Source organism: Diplotaxodon limnothrissa, linkage group LG18 (assembly GCF_057381915.1).
Source record: "Diplotaxodon limnothrissa isolate DT_005_m linkage group LG18, D_limnothrissa_male_GT1.1, whole genome shotgun sequence".
NCBI lineage: Eukaryota > Metazoa > Chordata > Actinopteri > Cichliformes > Cichlidae > Diplotaxodon > Diplotaxodon limnothrissa.
The window spans coordinates 6,561,927-6,582,923 of record NC_140613.1 but is presented as its reverse complement, the minus strand read 5'-3'; the positions used below and the strand labels follow the sequence as shown (position 1 = coordinate 6,582,923).

Here is a 20,997-nt window from a genome sequence, read left to right as displayed (position 1 = left end):
TAAAGAGACGCTCAAGGGACATTTATTCAACCCGTTCTTGCTTAAATTTATACTAGATGCCCTTTATCAACATGAGTCTTTAACATCTGGGAAGATCAACTTCCTGAAATACTGAAGCTGTGAGTGTAAATGTTTGAAAAAGAGATAAGTGGGATCTCCATAGTTCTTGGGCCTTGCCCTCTCCTTCTCAGGGAATTGGATTTGGCAGATTTCCATCATCTTAGTGGAGCTGGGCCTGTTTTTCTTTCTCTTTTCTTTATACTGCTGCTAAACCTGCTGCCCCCTTTTTTACTGCTGTCCTTCTAGCTCAAAATACCTGGAGCAGTGAAGCTGGAAAAGCCATTTAGGATGGATATCAGATGATGTGTAATTTGGGCTTAAAATAACATGTAGGCAAAGAGTAAGTCTGACGGCTCAGCTTATTTCCTGGAGCGTTTAAGTGGCCTCATTTTACTCATTTGGTAAAAATCTGACTAACATACACATTGTACAGACAGGTTAATAAACACTCAGGCACACACACAAACACACTCAGGAAGACGACCCACACACATACACACATCTGCACAGAGTCTAAACAGTCAGCCAAGCTCACTCTTTCTCTTTCTCACACACACACGCACCATGTACAAGTGATCCCGAATAATATTTACCCCTGTTTGCCCCTGCTGTAACAGCTGTGCAAAAGTCTTGAGCCACGCCTCATTTCTTTATATTTTGCTTCCAGACTTTCTGAAGGTCTTTCAAAGTTTTTCTTTTTCACTCTTTTTCAGTCCGGCCCATTTCACAGGAATGCTTTTTCTTGTTTGTTAAGCCACTTAACACTGACCTGCGACTAATTCAGGGACTAAAAAAGGCACGTAACTCAAAGGATGAACCAATGTTCCATCTACAGATAACAGACAGTTTAGTAATTAACCAATTTTAAATTGTATTTATAGAAACTTTATTATTACACTTGTTATTATTACACAGCCTGTTACAAAAACACATCATTTGCTACAGATTTCTTTAGCTGAACCTATAAAAAACAATAACACAGTTTGACAGGGGTAAAAATTGTGTTTTTTTCACCAACAAGCTTATTCCCAAAGAGCTATTCGCCAAAAAACTTGATATATATTGGCATGGTGTTACAATTTGAGGAATTTGAGGAAACTGGACAACCGATGGACAAAAAAGAAAGAAAGAAAAGAATCTAGACCAGTTGAATATTATCTGAAAGTCATGTCCTCAAGAAAAAGGGAAAAATCCAGAACTGACATATCACCTGAGAGATGCATTTTGACCTTCAGTTTATCCATCTACTGCTCACTGAAGCCTCATCAGAAATGTTCTCATTGAAAAGGATGCTTGTCATGAAGCCATTCTTAATGAGGGGAACAGGGAGAAAGACTGAGGAATGCCAAATTACCCAAGAACTGGACTGACAATCAGTGGCAACAGATTTTATGGAGTGATGAACCCAAATTTGGAAAATGATGACTCAAGTCATCAACAGTATGAATGGAGGAGGTCAGATGTGAAGTACAACAGTGAGTGTCTACAGCCATTTATAAAACACTTTGGAGGCTCTGCCTTGTTTGGGGATTTGTATTTCAGCCAGTGGTGTTGGGCAAAGATCAAATGTTGATCCACCAGCTAGAAAGTGCGTGATTGTCAACAGCTCCATTTCTCAGTATGACAATCCAAAAACACTGCCAATGCAGTCAGTTATGGATTGGACTCCATAGATCCTGAATCTTAATGTTATCGAAGCAGTATGTAATCATCTAAACTGAGGACTAAGAGCTCATACCCTTCAACAAGCGTGTGTTCAGATTGCATATCCAAATGTATGATAACTTACCTCATTTCCATTTAGGATGTTGATTAAATTACTTGAAGTGTCTGCAACAGTGCAGGAAATATGAATTTCAGAAATGTCTCCTATTCACCCAGCTTTAAAATCTAGATAAAACACAGGGTGTTGGCCGCTCTCTGAAGACAGTGCACATACATTTATTTGTATCAGGAGGAGCAACACATTCCGCAGGAAGGTGATGAGTCAACTTTGTCCCAGATGAAACTTGGCAGAAACCGCCATGCATGACTTGACCAACCCACCCATGACAATGTTCAGATTGTTCAGTCCAGACACACAGTGATCATTAAAGATAAATCCCAAACTTGCCTAACTAAACCTAATGTTACCCTAACCTGGCTACACATTTAATAACTAATGTCAGGGGTTCTCAAACATTTTGGGAACAGGTGCCTTGAGGGGAACCTTTCACAGAGCTGCTTCACAGTGATAAACAGAAACACATTTCATAATTAATTGTATTAATACCCATTATATGCTTTTAAACTGAAAGTAATTGTATTTAAATTTTATTTGGGCTCATCTTAACAACCGTCATGTGATGCAGTTTGGCCTCCCTTCTTGCTATTGTCAAAATAACCGAAAACAATATGTGTCTCCATCTTTTCTGGGTTTATTTAGTTTGTTTTTAGGATTACTGAAAATATAAACTGATGTTATTTCTCTTTGCTGAGTGACATAAACGCAAGAAAGCTCTATGCAATGTGTCTAAGTCATATCACAGTTTCTACTGGCATTTATTAATCCAATCTAGATGCACATTTTTATGATTTGTAGAAAATTATTTAGCATATTATTCACCCTTTGCCATTGGTGAATACTTTGAAGGGTTTTTACGTTAAAACAAACCTCGAGATGACTGTTGTTGTGAACCTGTGTGATATAAATAAAATTGGATAACTAATGGAAAAACAACAAATGCCTTGCCATGGGTCACAAGTCTTACCACTTTGATAACCCAGAAAGTGACTCCATAGAGACCAACATTTAACACTTGTGGTCATCTGAGGACTACCAATTAACCCCATGTCTTTATTCTGGAGAAAACCTACATAGACACAGCAAGAACCAATGATCTTCTTGCTGTGAAGCAATGGTTCCCCTCCCCCCTCCACCACAAAACAGGCAGGAATGAGGTACTGAAGTAAATGGGGGCCACTGTGGGAATGAGGAGGGAGGAAAATAGAGCCGTGAGGACAAAATAGTACAGAGAGGTGAAACGAGTGACAGGTAGCTGTGATTTCCAGCGATAGTATTTTTATATGGATTCTCAGTATATAACGAATGAGCTGTTTTTAATCATGCATTGTATAAGTTAAGGAAGCAAGCCATGGGTCGACTTTATTATCCTTGCAGGTGATTATGAAGTATTTTTCTTGCAATTCATTTATCATTCACAAAATACTACATCTACTGAATGGCATTCCTAAAGCCTTGGAAGTGCAGACCCAGTACAAACTCTAGCAGTGTCACTCAGCAATGATAAAGCATGCACCAGAGTGTAATTAAGCTTATCTCACCTCAAACGTGTCTGACAACAGGTGCATTCAGAGCTGCAGTTGTCAAGGATTGCAGCTGCATGAGCCTTCATTTGTGAGATAGCGCAGTCAAAGGGTAACCCACTCAAGGAGAAATGGCTCTGACTGTTCAGACGCCTATAAAAACGCCAGTCTGTACGCTGGTCTAATGGTATTTTGCTTGCAAATTATTTTCATCTGATAGTAGCCCAAATCTGCCATGTTTTATGCCACAGCTTTTTAATTGGTCCTCATTTTCAGTAACACAACTTGATATTCTGAGATTAACTTGATTATATGATACAGACGGGGGAGAAATTAGATTTTATAAAAATGTTTTGGTGTATTTTACACATGTCAAACTAAAGAAATTTGTTGTTTTGTTTCCCCCAGACTTGGCTCCCTGAACTCAGCTCCAAAGGTCACAGACGTTGACAGAGTGAGACACTCCTTTCCTCTCTGTCAAAGAACCTCAAGTGCTTATAGCATGGACATTCCAAACTTAGAGACATAGTCCTAAATACATACAACCTTTTATACCACATGGCCCGCGAACATCTCGACCTGTCCAGACAACAACCTACTAATCTCAGCAAGCTGAAGCTAACTATTTAGTTTCTGTGGTAACGCTGTGTTGTGGTACTTCGCAGTAAGAGCTATATAAAGGGTCACTGACTTAAATGAGTATTTACAGTACAAGAACGAGATCAATACTATGAGATACGGCCTGTTAAAATAATACAGGCTCAGAGCTATGTTGGCCCTTCACTGATGACAGAATCCTTGGAGGCCATTACTATGTATGTTGTTTTGGTCCAACATTTAACTAAGTGTGCATACTGTGCATCTATAACCTCTGCTTTTAAAAACAATATTAAAGTTTTACAATTAGCTCTTCCAAATCGTTGAATATCTGCAGCTTCTGTGCATTTGCCAGAACTGCTGTGTGCTCGATTCTCAGGAGTTTCTTCCAAAACAAACATTTGTCTCTAGGGATTTTACTTCTTCAGTGAAGCGTTTAAAAACATTTTTCTACTTTTTACTCTTTATTTCTTTGTCTTCTGAATGAGTGACACCCCAGAAGATAAGATCCCTCAGTGATGACGATTAAGTGAATGACTTTAAGCGTCTAGTTTTTGAGGAAACACAGTTGTTAAACTGAACCAGAGAGGTTAAGCTGACAAAAAGAAACCCTGTCATCCATTTTTATTAAACATAAAATAATATGAAGAAATATGATGACATTTTTACCGCTAAAATGACAAAAACATTTTCTGGATTTTGTTACAATTGTTATAAGTTCTTTCAGCATTTTAATACGCTGCATTGAAAATGCAGTTTATCATTTCTGAGATTCTATACAAATGTAGTAAATGTAAGTAAATGTAAGATTGTACAGGGACATTTTAGAGTATTTGCAGTAATCCTACTAGCTACCTGCTGTGGTTTTGGCGTGGAGCTGTAAGCGTTGGGTTTCGCCGGCGGGTCTTTTGACCGGACTCACAGAGGATGAGTGGAGATCCTGAGTGCTGTAGAGGCACTTATGAAGGGCGCACATTGTTGCCAGCCCTGGGGAGAAAACTGAGCAGTCTGGCAACACAGGCGGAATTTCCTACTGTGATGTTATCTCACACAAGACATTTAGCTTCAGCCAAATGAAGAAGGGGGAGAGAAAGTGGTAAGGAAGAGGAGGGTCAAAAAAGAGGGCGATAGAAGGAAGGGGAATGACAGCTGAGGACATAAGGGAGAGGATGAAGAGGTGGTCAGATAATGATGAAGACAAGGGAAGTAAAATGTCCTGTAGAACAAAGGAAAATGAAGTAAAAGGCAATGAGGAAATACATTATGAAGGGTAGATGGGGAACAAGAAAGAGAGACTGCAGAAATGGGAGTGTAGGTACTTTTCTTTACACATTAGTTTTATGCACATTTTATATTCACATGAAAATCTTGTGGTACCTTCTTCTGTGTCTCCAACTGTGTATAAAGCCTGCATGTCACTCATCCTGTATTCCACTGTGGGGGTGCAAGCATCAGACCAGGCTCACTTTGCTTCTGAACATATTCTATGTTAACCAGAGGGGGCCACGAGTGGAGTAGAATTCACCGCATCAGAAAAGTGACGATATATAATTTACAGACAGGACACATCCATCCATCCATCCATCCATCCATCCATCCACGCATCCATCCATCCATCCATCCATCCATCCATCCATCCATCCATCATCTCCCACTTATCTGAAGTTCAGTTCTGGTGGCAGTAGGCTATAAGCTGGATCCTTTTATCCAGGATCCTTACCCCCACACTTTCCATTTCCTCCTGGGTCTCCTGAGATCATACGAGAAATATAATCTCTCCAGTGGGTTCTGGGTTTACCCCAGGGTCTCTTTCTAGTTGGGCAAACCCAGAACACCTCCAAACTTGAAGTACCCAGAAGCATCCTAAGCAGAGGCCCAAACAACCTCAATACAGGACACATACATTTTTAAATTTAATACAAGGTTTTTTAAGTTACAGAACTGAAATGACAAGATGAAAGTTCTTTAGGGACACATAAATGATCAGAAATACTTTCATTTGTGCACAAATTGAGCACCGAGGAAGAGAAACCTGAATATGGTTTCAATATGTTTTGCAGCAGAAATCGATTTAGTAATCTAGATAAAGGCCTCAATTATATCAAATGTTACCAAAATTAAATGGTCAACTTTTAGATCCACACTCTTCCTCTGCGTTGCCATTACACAACAACATCTTCACTGCATCGCACAGTAGTATATGGTGCAGTTTTCACTGTATCATCAAAGCAGCGTAGCAAAGAGAGTAATGAGAGGACCTTTGAATCAGGGACTAGAGCAAGACTAGTAAAGCATTTTTATGACCTTTGCATGATAAGATTTAATCATTGAACCACTTGACTGAAAGTACAGTTTGAATCAAAACAGTAAAAACAGTTTAGAAATCAGTTGGAGAATCAAGTTGAATGAGGAACTAGGTTTGTAATTTTAACAAAATATATAGGTTTGAAAATGCTAAATGTTAACACGCACTAACTGTTTACATGTTTGAATCACACTGACATGTCAAAGTAAACCTGCAGGGTGAAAACTACAACAAAACCACATTTATGAGCCTATGTTTGTTTTTGTTTTTTAAATTAAGCAACAGAAACAGAAAATGTGACATTTCAAATATATTACAATCAACATTGCTATAGTTAAGAAAATGTTCCCACTTTTCCTTTTAAAAATTAGACATTTCAAGACATTTATGCAAAATTGATAACATAATTTTCTTATATGAGCTCAATTCTTAAAAAGTCTCATTATAAAGTCAATAAAATAGCACCTCATCAAAAGGACTGGGAAAACAGCCTAATAAAAATTCCACAAGCTCTAAAAGTTATCCTTCTTATCTCTCTGACTGAGCTGCAAGAGGACAAAAGTGACAACATAAAGTGATAAATTGGAAGCACTGTTGGGATTGCAGAAAACACTAGTTAGACTAGTAAATGTTTTACATGTTTTATATAGGCAGCACTCTCAGTGAAGCCCACAGCTGGCCTGCAGCCTGGAATCCAGAGATTTAAAAAGTTGTGCAATAATAAAACAAAGAGTAATGTGCCCTGAATGACTTCAAGCAATAACATGACTGTTGCTTTAAATTAGCACTTCAAGAAGCTTTTTGAGCCTTAAAGATTTCCAACATTAACATAATCTAATATGAGGTATTACAACTTGTGTATAAAATGCACTATTACATTTAAAGTATTTATTTTCCTTTGAATTTTCTGTCTAAGAGAAGGCATCAGCCCCACTTTTAAAGCCAAAGTCACTGAGAGTGACATGTGACTGTAACATTTTGTCATGTGCAGGCCTACTGCATCTGTTTTGAAGTCAAAGGACGTCACTCTCATGTGAAAGGAAAGATTGATCCTCAGACTGACTTCAGACCTTTCTTGCTTCTGTCACATCAAAACCTTTAAGTCTCCTTGATGCTGAAAAAGGAGATCTCATGAAAGTTTTTATTTTCAAATTGACAGTCTTCTTTCTATATACATATCACAGAGACTGCATGGGGTTTATGGTTTATCTGAACAACACCAGTCAAGTAAGTAGACACATAAAAATACTTAACAATTTAACAATATAACAATTTGAAATTAAACATGCCATGTGATTCATTCAATAACCTGTAACACATGACTTGATATCCTTCCTGCCAAATGAATTTACTCAACAGTAGTGTTCTTCTGGACAATAATTACCGACCTGTTTACTGTGCAGACGGTTAATGTTTTGTTAACACAGTAGTCGCTGTAGTAACATGGCAACAATAAAAACGGGAGAGCATTTTTCATTGTTCTGCCAGTATTAAACAAAGAAAGCAATGATCGTGATCGTCTGACATTCTTGAAGTACTTTTTGTTTAACTTTTATTTAATCACCTGAGAAAGTAACATACAACAAAAGCGAATGTTTTGTCTGAAGAGAGGATTTTCAGACATTCAGGTGTGTGAGCACAGATAAGCGTACAATCGTTCAGATGCATCACTTCCTTTGACACTTGACTGAAAAACAGTGATCCATATATGGTTTTCAGGGTTGGAGCAACAACCAACCAACCAAATAAAGTCCCACAAACAGCTGGTTTGACACACCCTCAACCTAAGAGCGAGAAGTTGCCAGTTTTTTTCCTTGTTTGCTCGTCTTACTTTTAAAAGGCATCATTCTGCTTTATAAAATGATGATTGGATTACACAGGTGACCTGTTGGTGGCATCTTTCTATTATGTTGAGTTGCATCTACAGCCATGTGAAGTTCAGAAAGTTGAATGACACAATTTAAAGTATAGAAATGTTCCCTGTGAGAGAATGCCCTCGGAAAACAGGTGTTAAGGCTTCTCCTTGTAAACACGGTAAATACTTTGATCTGGCAGAGTTTTATAACTGATACCCTTCCTAAGACAACTCAAAATGTACAACTCCTGCTGGATCAATCCAACACCCTGCACTCTGGGAGAACTCTGCATTAAACCTGCATGAAACCCAAAATTTCAAAAAGTGAGCAGTCCTCATTGTACTGATTGTAGCAATGCTCTGCCAGAAATTCTTAGTGTTAGCATGTTGGATAGCTAACAGCTTGGCTAATAAGTGCAAAAGCTTGAGCGCAGCTTTGGCTCTGCTTAGGTTTCACTTCACACTTTGCAAATGGTAAAAAGAGCATGGCACCAAAGTATTGTGCACTGTGTATCTTCAAACATCTACAGCTGCAGGTTTTAGCAGATAGTTCTTACGTAGATGTGCCTCGCTCACAGGGCTGCTGGTTCACACGACCAGTTAGAGCAAGCTTTTTCAGTAATGGGGCCTTGCAGATACAGGACATGAAGGTAAAAAGGGGGTCAAAAGAAGTGCTCTATATCTGTCTTTTTAACTTTTGTTTTTATTCTAAGGTGCTCAAGGTTAATGTGAGCAATTTAACAGCATGTACTGCATGAAAACAGGAGAAAATAACTCAGAATTGCATATCAGATAGTGAAGAGTGGCAAAGGTACAACCACAATCATAAAAATTCCATCTAAAAATAAAGGCGGATTGTCTTGAGTACTGACAATGATGCTGCTGACCTGCAGATTTTATTTGGGCTTTGTTTATTCATTAATTTGACCAACGGAGATGTTGAAAATGCTCTGGTTTAACTTTTATCCATGTGAGGTTTGTACATGCTAGGCCTTGGGAACTTACATTTGCTGAAAAAGCACCTGATGAAGACTTTAGGACAACAAATTCTTAAATAACACAGTTTATAGATTAAGCAACGTCTATGCAGAAGGCCACGGTGCATGTATAGATGCAAAGTTCAGTTCTAAGGTTAACTCAAGGTAAAATAATTCCCTTGTTATAATGTATGTTAATACAGTTTTTTAGTTTCAGATTTGTATTTGACACTGAGCTGCTACCAGATCTAAAGGTCTGGTGCTGAATAATTGAAATCAGAGCAATGAAAAAAGCTTTGGGGATTTGCTAACTTTTCCTGGATAAATACAAAAGGGTTGAAAAGCAGCTCTTCGAATTATGCAGAGCTTTGTGAATCATCCACTTTTGACATATGACCTGTCAATCTAAGTCACAGTTGGACCTGATTAAGCTGATGAAACCAACAGAGAGAAACTGACAAAGACACATTCCACTTTGTATGCATAAGATGCTGTTGTTCCAGGAGCAACAGACTTATATGAAAAAATGTTAAAAGCAGCTCCAAAAATAAACCATCGTAACACTTCTTTGATACTAAGGCTTTATAAAATCTGCCAAATAGGTGAGTTAAGCTCGCTTGTTTTCAGTGCAAATGAGCTTTAATCAGTTGCATCATGTGGCGTCATCTTGATACCTGCGCACAATCTGCACATTTATGGCAATGGATACAGTTGGGAAAACTACTTTTTTCTAACATTTTATTTTATTCTTTCTAATGCATGATATGAATATAATTCATTTAAATTAATTAATTTAAATATTTTCATCGACAATTTACACCCCCATCTAAAACCTTCTTTGTGTTTTATCATCTAAGTGAAACAGCCCATAATCTTTTGTTCAGATAGAAAACAGCGACCCTGGTGGGACTCGAACCCACAACCTTTGAATTGCATCTCAATGTCTTTAACTAGAAGTCCAATGCGCTATCCATTGCGCCACAGGGCCACATGCATGCATCCTGCTGTCCCTTTCTCGTTTCGTCTGAAAATATGACTGAATCTTCTTGGGAATTACCACTAATTCATACTGTGCATTAATTCCTCTGGATTTGCATTGGGACAGGTAACAGATAAAATTGAGTGTCTCTTTTGCTTTTAGTGATTTTACTCAAGACCAATAGCAAAAGAGAACAGCATACACTGTAATGTCCTCTCTACAATGTCAGTAATAAGGGAAAATATAAATAAAAATTAGTGCATTTGTGGAGTTTTTGATGCTTGAATATTGAATCCATCTGAATCTATTTTTCTTTTTTGTTTGAAACACATGTAGATTATGAAATCTAAAGATAGCTGACCTCGATGAAACTTGACTTGAATGTTTGAATACAGACCGAGTTTTCAGCTTGGGGTTACATGCAAAAGGGGCATGGTCACTATAAAGATAAATAAGTAATTAGCAACTTAGATTTGTTCACTTAAACCCATTTGTTTTAAACAGCTTATTGAAAAGCCAGACTAATATAATTAAGAATAAAGTATTTTGGCATAATAGAGAACAATAGATGTTTTTCCTTTGTTGTATTCAAAGGAAGCAAACAGACTAAGGGCTCTACAGTTGCTCATAAATGTGTTATTTTAGCTTAAACCCTGCTGATGTGAATGGGTACTTGTTGCCATGTGTCTGAGTGAAGAGGCCCGGTCCTGGTCGACTTAGCTGTGTGACACGCGATAGGGTCCAAATCCAAAGTGGAATGGCTGCAGGCTTCAACCTGCGCTTAAGAGGGTCACTGCTGAACAAAGGGGGTTCAGTCACTTGCTGAGAGGCTGCACACACTGAAAGGAACATGGGGCCAAGGCGGTGTGTGCGTGTGCCCGTTTGTGTGTGTGTGACACAGAGGGAAAGCGAGCGTGAGCACGTTTGAGCTTAAAATAATTTTAAAGAGAGAAATTAGTGTATCTTATCTCAGACGCCTTGCTTTCTTCATTTAAATCTTTCCCTCACATCTTACATGTCTCATCTGAAGAAATTAAGAGGAGAAGTGAGAACAGAGGAATCCAGGAAATACGCACTTAGTGAAATGAGCCGTCTTTGCCTCTAGAGTGGCATCAGAGGCGACATGAGTTAATAATGGCTGCGCCGCTGGATCAGTTTAGCTGCTCTGTCTTTTGCTGGCTGCACGGCACGGATGATTAATTAAATACTCCCAAAATAATGACAAAGTGAGCAGTTTGTTGTAGGCTTACTGCTTTCATATCCTCAAACAGGACCCTGAGAATTGTTTCTCTTTCTTAATACACACTAGAAGTTGACAAAAGTGTTATGGTGATGCATCTGCATTGCAGCCAGATCACCACTTACTAAATATTTGAAGGCATTTTTAAGCTCATATATGCCAGCAGTGTGAAGGTGTCCTGTGTAGTTTTCTTGTCTTTACGGGTGAACAAACCTGTTAAACTCTTTGATCCTCATAAATTGTTTGTAAAAATTTTACAATAACCTTTTACAACTCTGCATACTTTCTTGCTTCATCAGTGTTTTACTGTTACATTGCCCTGGCTTTGGGGTATCTGTGAATCAGTGAACAAAGTCTGCAAGTGACAAACAAAACAGGATGTGACTTAAAAAAAATACAGTTACATGGAGCTATGTGAGCTCAGAAACCTTGCAGGAAACCTCTAAACTGTTACAACACTGAAAACCAGTGTGTATGTGTTTATATGTGTTGCTGTTTATGTCCCTTGTGTGTGTGTATGGGTTTACAGGGCAAAGATGCACTAACGACGTCTGCTTGTTTAGTCAAGAGCAAGAAAAGTGAGTGAGATTTTCAGATTAGGTTCTTGCCAAAAGACTATGACTGCCCCGTGAGGTTTTCTAAGCACTCTGAGAATGTTCAACAGTGCGTTCTGGGTACAAGTGTATCTTGAAGGGAAAAAACCCAACTCAGACATCTTTAAAAGCTTTTTATTTGTACTGTTTGTTCATATTTTTTGTGGAAGGTCACACCTGCCATTCCTCCAGGTGGCTGGGTATTATACTGCACTGTGAATTAAACCAAGAATGCAGCATTTCACAAGAGAACAAGTCTTTTATTTGGTCAGTGATATCCGTTGTGTCTGATTCCTGTGTGTTACCATCATAAAAGGGCTCAGCTTTTGCACTACACTCTCCTTTCCAAGAAAAAACACTTCAAAATTCCCAGACGTGACATCCTGAAACAATATCTGTACTAATCTGGAAGAATAATACAGTAAATGTTCCCATACAATCAAGAGGTGTCTGCAAATTGTGTCTTTTATTGCAGCTCTTTCAAAATCCAAACTTGTGTAAGTCCCCGTTATATTGCTTCCCACAGTTTTGGCAGAAAGGCTCCTCAAAACAGGGAATATTTCACCTCTTAAGCCAAACGTGAAGTGCCAAACCTGCAAAACATAGCGACTGCCTCGGCTTTTCACTTTGCCTGGCACAAATCATTCAGTGTCAGGCCATTTCCCACGCCAAATAGGCTTAAAATGCTAAAAAGACGAGAAGAAAAGAAGAAAGTCCTGTCAAGTTTTTCCACTTGGTTTTGTTCTCTTTTTCTGCCTCTGTGTTTTTTCACCTCAGTATCTATTTGTCCCCTTTTCTTTTCTCCTTTTCCCTCCCCCCTCCACCTCCTCCCCCCACCCTCCTCTGCAAGTCTAACATGTCATTCTCCTTCTTTTGTACCTACAGGCCTTTTTTCCTATTGAACTCCCCGCCCTCTCCACTCCTCTGGCTCTCCTTTTTCCTCTCAGGGGCCTAATTATGAGCCGGCATTAAATAAAAACATTTATATTTCTCCAAAAAAAGGCTTCTCTCTGTGCTTTCTCTGGACAATGAGGGCTTATGATTCTCCCTTCCCTCCTGCTCCCTCTTTCTGTCTCTTTCTCTGCTGAGTGGCCATTCACTGGGGGTCTATGTCTCTTTGTGATTGGCTTGCTCTAGGACTCCTAGGGGGCAGTAATTGTGTCTCATTAAGTCTTACAGTAGTCGTGAGGGGAGTGTAGTGGGGTGGGAAGTGAGGGGGAGTTTGCTGCACAAGGCCTCGCAATTAGAAATCCCAGAGAGCTTGAATGGGAACCCTAATCAGACCACAATGGCCGAGGCTCCCTGCCTATTAGGGCAAAAAGGAAGTGTTGCCATTGTCCAAACACACACACATGCAGACGCACACACACACACCAGGAATGCATGCAGAACAGTGGGGATGGATGTAGTTGTGTGGTGGCATCGTCCCACAGGCCAATTTGGAACGATTGGGAGACTTAAGAGAGCTTTTCACTGCCTCAGTCACGAAATACACATTCATGCACTCAGAAAGTCGAGTACACACACACACACACACACACACACACACACAGGTGCAGGCACACATACACTTTTCCATCCATACTGAAGCTAAAAACGGGTCTCATTAGTGATGTTGAGGACGAGCTGGGAGTTTGCTTTCTGTTTGCTCATTTGTCACCCTGTGATTCCTCTCACTGCACACAGGAGGTTTTTCAATTTTTGTGTGAAAAACACTTCCTGCAAGAAACATATTTTAGTGTCTCCGTGAAGCAGAAGCGGGGTAATACAATCAGCATGCTGCGTCTGCGGTGGATACATAAATAACCCATGCACCTCATCTCTGTGGAAATTCAGTAAATTTCAGTGTCTGTGAAATAAAAAAAGAAAAAAAAACATACAAATAATGATATTCCACCACCATCTGTCTCTAAAAGGGAAATGCATTGGAAAGTGAAAACTTTGCAAAGCCTTCCCTTGTTTTTATCTCTTAATAGGAGCAGAAAGTGGGTCTCTTTTCCTCCGTTTATCTGTGTAGCGTTCCCAGGAGAAACAGTGGCTACCCCTCCTTATCTTTGTTACTGCCGAGTGCTGCAGTGGATTATGAAGTGGATTATGCAAATGTCTCACAATATATTCATATTAACAAAGGTTGAGGTTCATGTGCCTGTGCCCGGAATTTATGAATACGCACATATTTTAAAAATGGCTGGAATGTGCTATAATTTAATGGAAATGAACTCAAATGACTGTTATAATTATTGTAATGTGCTTTGCCTCGTTTTCAATTTGTGGAATTAGTAGCAACTTTAAAATAAAGCAATATTCAATTCAATTTAGCCCATTGTTGCAATTATCAGCTCTATTGATCCTCTGTAGAATAGACGGTCATTGTTGGACTTTGATCCAAATGTTGAGTAATTTGCAGTTTATTTTTTCTGGAGTCACAAAAACTGCTGGGATCATGTTACAAATGGATGACTCTCTTGGTTTTGAAGAGTTTTCATTGGTGTTTTGTTTGTTCTAAATGCAAAACATGGACGGTCTGAAGACTAATAAGCAGTGGAGGAAGCTCCTTGTCAGCTTAAAAAAAGTCAAGGTCATAAAGGAAGCATTCTGTTTTCTATTGAGAAGGAAATACAACGCTTATGGACGACTGGGAAATATTAACATCCTGCTTAGCCAACTGACTCATCTGAAATGATGCAATAACAGATTCATGAGCAGTTGTTGAATTTATGATTCATCTGGTCGTGTCCTTAAAGTCACCAATAGGTGAAGTTTAAGAAAAATGTTTCTGGATCTAAGGGGCAGAGGTAAAACAGTTTCAGTATACCTCTGTAGACTTTACAGGATACTCAGTAGTTACATTTCACATTAGGTTATCTATGTTTGGGTAGCAAATCAGTTCATAACAGATCTGACATCCCTGGAGATAAATGTGACTGGATAAAGGCACAAGTTCAAACCTGCTCACGGGATGGGAACATCTGGGTGCGGAAAGTCAGCAGGAAACATTCAGCCTTCACGTGCTACAATGACCTTCGCTGAGCCGTTCGGTTGTGAACCAAGCAAAACGCTGAAGCTGACTAACTTTGCATAGAAGCAGGAAGCAATTTTAAAGATATTGAAACGATATTCCTGTTTTAAAAATAGATCAAATGACAGTATGGATATTTAGTGTTACTCTGTTGCTATAATGAGAGAAAGAATCTGGAGTTTCTCCTGTCTCTGTGTAGTTTCAGCCATACTGTATATAAAATGCTGTTATATTGTTTTTATATTATGAATGCATATAAAAGATGGACTATCAAGAACCAATGGCATGTGAACTGCCTTTGGAAACATCCCTTTTAGTGTTACTGACACCGTCCATTTTTGAGCCAAAAGCTGCTATGTTTGTAAGAAAAGGTAATAATGTCAAACATGAGGCCCAGGGGCTAGAATCAGCCCACTTGGAAAATGTGAAGGAGGACATAAATTTTAGACTTTTATCTGTATTTTCATACATTTTACAGACTTTCTATTGAAAAAGACGTCTTCCATTCGCAATCATACAACACTAATGTAAATAAGTAGTAGATAAATAATTAAATCACAGTATGTTCCTGTTTTTTTTTTTTTTTTAACTCTCTACTACAGAAATGTATGATTTTTACAGTGAGTTCACAAACAAACAAAAAAAAAGTCAATTTTGGTCAATTAACAAAAATTCTCCTCAACAAGAATTTTAATCCATGACACTGAACACACCAGCTAATATGAGACCCGTGTTTGGTTTCAGCTCTTTTATCTTTTATTTGATGTTTTGACCAACAGTCTTACTCTTTTGGTTTACCAACTTTGTTTTTGTAAGCAGTCAAGTGCTTCCAGCAACCTGCAACTGATAAAAGTCTACAGCAGTAAACAGCAGTAATCAGTACACCTACAGTACTGTGCATATATACACAACACAGCTGTGTGTAGAATATACAACCTAACAAACACAGAGTTCACCCCTTCGATAGCTCAGCTGGTAGAGCGGAGCACTGTAGGAGAGTTGTGCTGAAATCCTTAGGTCGCTGGTTCGATTCCGGCTCGAAGGAGCAGACTTTTGTGTTTTGGTAAGAGTGGCGAACAGACATCGTCAGTGTTGGCAGTTGGGAATGTCACATATGTTACTTGTAAACTGTAAACTCCCTGATAAGTGTGCCAACTTCTCAACCACTACAAACTCCTGAATCAAATCAATGTGGTAGAACGTCTCATAGTAATAAACTAAGCAAGAGTTAATTTATTTCTGTATAATGTATACTATTTACTCTTATTGAACTATTAAACTCTCATTACTGAATTTCCCAGAGGAACCCACCCGAGGGATTAATAAAGTTTTATCTAATCTAATCTAATCAGATCTCTTGAAGACAACCTATCATAAAATGTGTTATAGTTGTTGGCATTATAGTTACGGCTCTTATTTAAGTTTTGTATGTGCTGTATGTGTTTTGTTTTGGTCTGACTAAAAACAGACTAAAAAGTCTGACTAAGCAGCAAAATGTTTGCTGTCAAGGACACTTCAGTAGGATATTTGGCTACATCAAAACATACTGACATTCCAAAAGCTATTTTATTTGCACTCTCACTGGTCATGTCCTTTCTCACACGCTCACTATCAGCACCAGTCTCACTGGATCATTTTCCACAATGAGTGCGATCTGCCCACAAATTTCATGACCTCACACCAGATTACTTTACATCCAAATTACATCTTAAAGTTGAAGGGTTGACCGGCTTAACCAGTATTGTGGGGCATTCAGTGTACCGGAGAAAGCATAATGAGTTTTATCTCAACAACAGGCAAAGCAGTCTTTGGGTGTCAGCCGGGATGGACCTGTTGGCTAATTGGGGTTGTCAGGATTTTAAACACAATTAATGAAAATTCCTTCTCCTTTTCCCTGACCTAATTGCAGGTGATAATTATTGTTTGTGGCCAAATTTAAACAAATAATTAACAAATGTATACTGACAAACTGGCTGACTTGATTCTTTGCAAATCCCTGCACCATTGTATTGTTAATTGGGTTGAATGTAAGTGGAGACTCTGACATGTTTTCCACCCCCCAAACAGGTCCTTGCTGCATACAGTCTTAAGCTCTAGAATAAACAGCCTCAACTTTAGGAGGTGTTCTTCTTAAAGCCTCAATATAGAGTTTCACATTATTAGCGCAGTTAAGTGAACACATTATAGCTGAAAAGTTCGTTTATTGGAGCCTTTGCGGCAAAGCCAACAATCCAATGTTGAGTTTTTGTACAGCTTAATTGTTAATGGATAAGTAAATTGTGAAACAACCAAGAACATTTAAATGTTGGCTGAAACGCTGAGCTTCACTGCATGTGGAAATCTCAGAGAATTGCAGTGATATTCTTTAGAGTTAAAGTTTTTAATCTCATTTTTTACATAGCATTCTATACATAAAAAACCGTCAGTTGCAAGACATGAATACACATTTCAAAATGTGGAAATGGGAAAAAATGCTAATCTAAAAAAAAAAGAAAAAGAAATGAAAGATTTTTTAAACATCCGTTTGGGTAAATTTTTGGTATTTAGACTTCTCGAAGGGGGATTTTTTTTCAGTATATTGTTTTACATCTGTAACACAAACCCCAGTTTTCTCTGCAACACTGCCAGATGCTTCAACATCCCCCTGAGCTAATCTCATAATACCCTATTAGTAGCCCTGAAAGTGTACAACAATATGAGATCTCAGACCATGCCATGTTTCCACTGAGCACATTTCCAAAACATGATAAAGGCATGAATTGCGCTGGTGATGGCTATTTGTAAGGGGTTTCCCTCCCTTCCACACAAAAGGGGCTTAGCAGAGAGGCAGCATGTTCTCAGGCATTGTCTCTGGGCCTGGACCACCCGTTCCCCCTTGCTGTCCCACTGTCAGTCAAACAATGCAGTGGTGCTACTCCCACTTTGCCCCCAACCCCCATCCTATTTACTCAACCACCCCCTCCCTTCCCCCACCACCCACACTCTGGACACAAGTAGTGGTGACATGATGTTTCTTTAGTGGTGAATGTGCACCATTAGTCAACAGCTGGGCGCAATTCATTTGGCCTAGAAAGTCAAGTCAAGACCAGATAGCTTTGTTCGAGTAAACTGCAACAGCATGGCCGTTTATGAACACAAAAGCCATGCTGAGATATTTTATCCTAAAAATGTAAACTTTTTTTTTTAGCCAGAGAAGTAAGTGCAGCACTTCTAATGTGAACAAGCAGCAGCAGCATTTTTTATGTGTCGTATAATGCAAAGTTTTTACAGGTAATTTTAGCCTTTAAAATCAAGTTTTATCTCTTACCTGTTAAATTGTTTGAAAAATCTTGTCATATCTACAGTTACAGGGCTGTGCATCTCAAAAAATGTGAAAACAACAAAATCACAAGAATCCACATTTTTGTGGTTGAAACTTTTTTGTATAATAAATATTCTATATATGGGAGTCCTAATGTGATATGACTGTTTCTAAAATAAAACCTTTTTGGTCCATACGCACAGTTTTATATGGAAAGTTCAACACACCTGTGTCTTTTTGTTATCACACCAAGGATTTCCCCAGGTTTACATGAAAGGGCGTTGCCAGCAACTGACCATGCACAATTATGGATAAATGTACTGGCAGCAGAGCGGCTAATTTTACAAAGAAAGATATAAAACCCCTTTTCCATTGGTACCTACTTGGATTGACTCGCCACAGATGCCATGACCCGACGCGGATTGACTGGTTTTCCACTGCAATCCAGTACTACTTAACATGCATGGTTGTCGTCATAGAAACACGCATAGAAAAAGTGGACTTCAAAGCAAGAATATACCTGCTGCTCGGTCTGTGGCTTTCTGTTAGACTCTGGGACCACAGCGTTGTTTCTTGTAGCCATTTTCCTTGTTGCCAGGTTTCAAAAATGGCGGTTTTAATTTTCACTGACACTACTGACGAGCCAGTTGGTGGAGTCCTCAGTCTGATGACATCACATTTTGTACCTGCTCGGATTGCTTGGAACCCCGAGCGAGCAGGTACTTAAAAAGTACCTGGTACCAGGTACTATGACCTAATGAAAAACCCTGAAAACTGTGGCGAACTGTACCAAGTCAATCTGAGTAAGTACTAATGGAAAAGGGGCTTAACTGTACTATGGGACAAATGAAGTGGTTAAACACTTATTATGACACAGCTACTACAGACAGAGCAGTGGTATGAGAGAAAACATTCTGTACATTAGTTTACTATTAAAAGCATTGCATGAATACATGGGCACTTTCTTTTCATAAAAAGGGAAAAATCCAAAGTGAACTTCAAGAAAACCAAAATGTGTCATTTGCAACCTCTCAAGAATCTTTAGAACACTTAATGGCCTTGGGAGGGAGCAACAATGGTAAATACAGGATGAAGGTGCTGTGTTCTGTACTACTGAAGAACATGGAAAATTTATGGCCGTACAGACATTTGCACATCTATACCCCATTCCTTCATCCCTGAATACTAAGCATCACTATGGGAGATTTCTTTAGCTCAAACTTGCAACATACACCTAACGGTTGGCTTGGATCGAGGTCAAATCATATTCACAGCATAAACTAACCACTCTGTAGTTATTCAGAGCTGCAGTGATACCACATCCTCCAAATGTCTTGCCTCAGTTTTTTTGGTCTGCAACTAAGTGTGATTACTGTTCTGCACAAATGAACGGCACCAAGAGGGAACCAGAGTTCAGTTTAAACGAACTAAACACTGCAGGTGTGACAACCCTCTAAGAATTTATATTTCTTACTGCTCACCAGTAAAATGCAAAAAACATGGGATGTTATTAAAAAATCCTTACCACATGCATGTGTGAGGTATCTTCGAGGTGATGCGGTTTTTTGGACAACTGACTAGTCAGTAGGTAGTGATTTGATATTTGTTGATCTCTAATCAGGAACACAAGTTACCATGGTGATATAACCATGGGAGAAGTGAACTACCTTAGCAGGAGAATCCCTGGGTTAACCCTGAAGTTAACTGGACAAGGCAAAAATTATGCTTCGCAGCACAGAGAGGTCTTTCAGTGTGGAGATTCAATGGGTAGATGTGGATATAAAAGTGTGTGGTTGTGGTCTCTCTGTTAGTCCTATGACTCATGGTGACCTGTCCAGGATGAAACCCATCTCTTGCCCTATGAGAGCTGTGACCCTGAGTTGCATAAGTAAGAAAATGGATCGTTGGGTGGATAAAGTTTTGAATATTTACAATCCTCAGGGCAACAGCTGCCTCACTTTACAGTGCACTGTGTATAGAGACTAAAACTAACACAAGCTAAGTGTGACCTCGTTAGATAGCTCAGTTGGTGGCATAAAGAGCTGCATGAGAGCTTTGTTGAAATCCTTGAGTCTGTGGTTCAGTTCAGTTAAGGAGTAGGTGTCTGTACGTGGGTGAAAATAAACGTGTATTCTTGTAAGCATTGGTCTTGCACTGGTATGCATCACTTTAACAAGTAGTGATGAAAAAGTGCATAATAACCCCTATGAATGTACTCTGTTGGGGGCATGTACAGCTGAAGACACCATGGCTGAATAGTCATTCCTGTCATACTTCTTTGAAGTGTCCTTGCGTAGGTTGCAAGCATAGTTGGCACATGATAATGTAAAGCTCTGCAGATGACTCCATGGTGTCACAAAAACACTTGCAGGCATGTGGACAAAAGCTCACACCACACAGACATGGACTATAACGTGCCGGAACAGCAAACAGTTTGCTAAAGAAAATCTTTACTGTCTTTGCAGTTTTTTTCTCTCAGCAATGGGCTTGCTTGTACACACAGCCGCAGTGCCTAAGTAATCTGTCAAAACTAGCCAGTAGGTTAGAGGACTCCAGGTACACTGTCAATATTGTGATATGTTTGATATAATGTTATTATGTTAACACTTTGATAACTGAGAGAGACACAAGGCGTCATTCTCCTAAGCTGTTTTAATGAAAGCCTTTTTTCATTTAACATTTTAAATGCAAAGACACCAAATATGTCATCATATATTTCCTTAAAACATGTCTACTTGGTTTTAAAACAGAACTAAACCAAACTG

General features: G+C 39.0%; 2 non-coding genes across 2 annotated transcripts; one reads left to right on the top strand and one right to left on the bottom strand.

The window, feature by feature from the left end:
* Nucleotides 1-9,995: 9,995 nt before the first annotated feature.
* On the bottom strand, nt 9,996-10,088 carry trnar-ucu (transfer RNA arginine (anticodon UCU)). Its single transcript has 2 exons — nt 10,052-10,088; nt 9,996-10,031 (listed from the first exon to the last, which is right to left on the bottom strand). It is a non-coding gene; the product is annotated as a tRNA-Arg (tRNA).
* Nucleotides 10,089-15,888: 5,800 nt separating this feature from the next.
* On the top strand, nt 15,889-15,976 carry trnay-gua (transfer RNA tyrosine (anticodon GUA)). The gene is given in 2 exon segments: nt 15,889-15,925; nt 15,941-15,976. It is a non-coding gene; the product is annotated as a tRNA-Tyr (tRNA).
* The last annotated feature ends 5,021 nt before the right edge of the window (nt 15,977-20,997 follow it).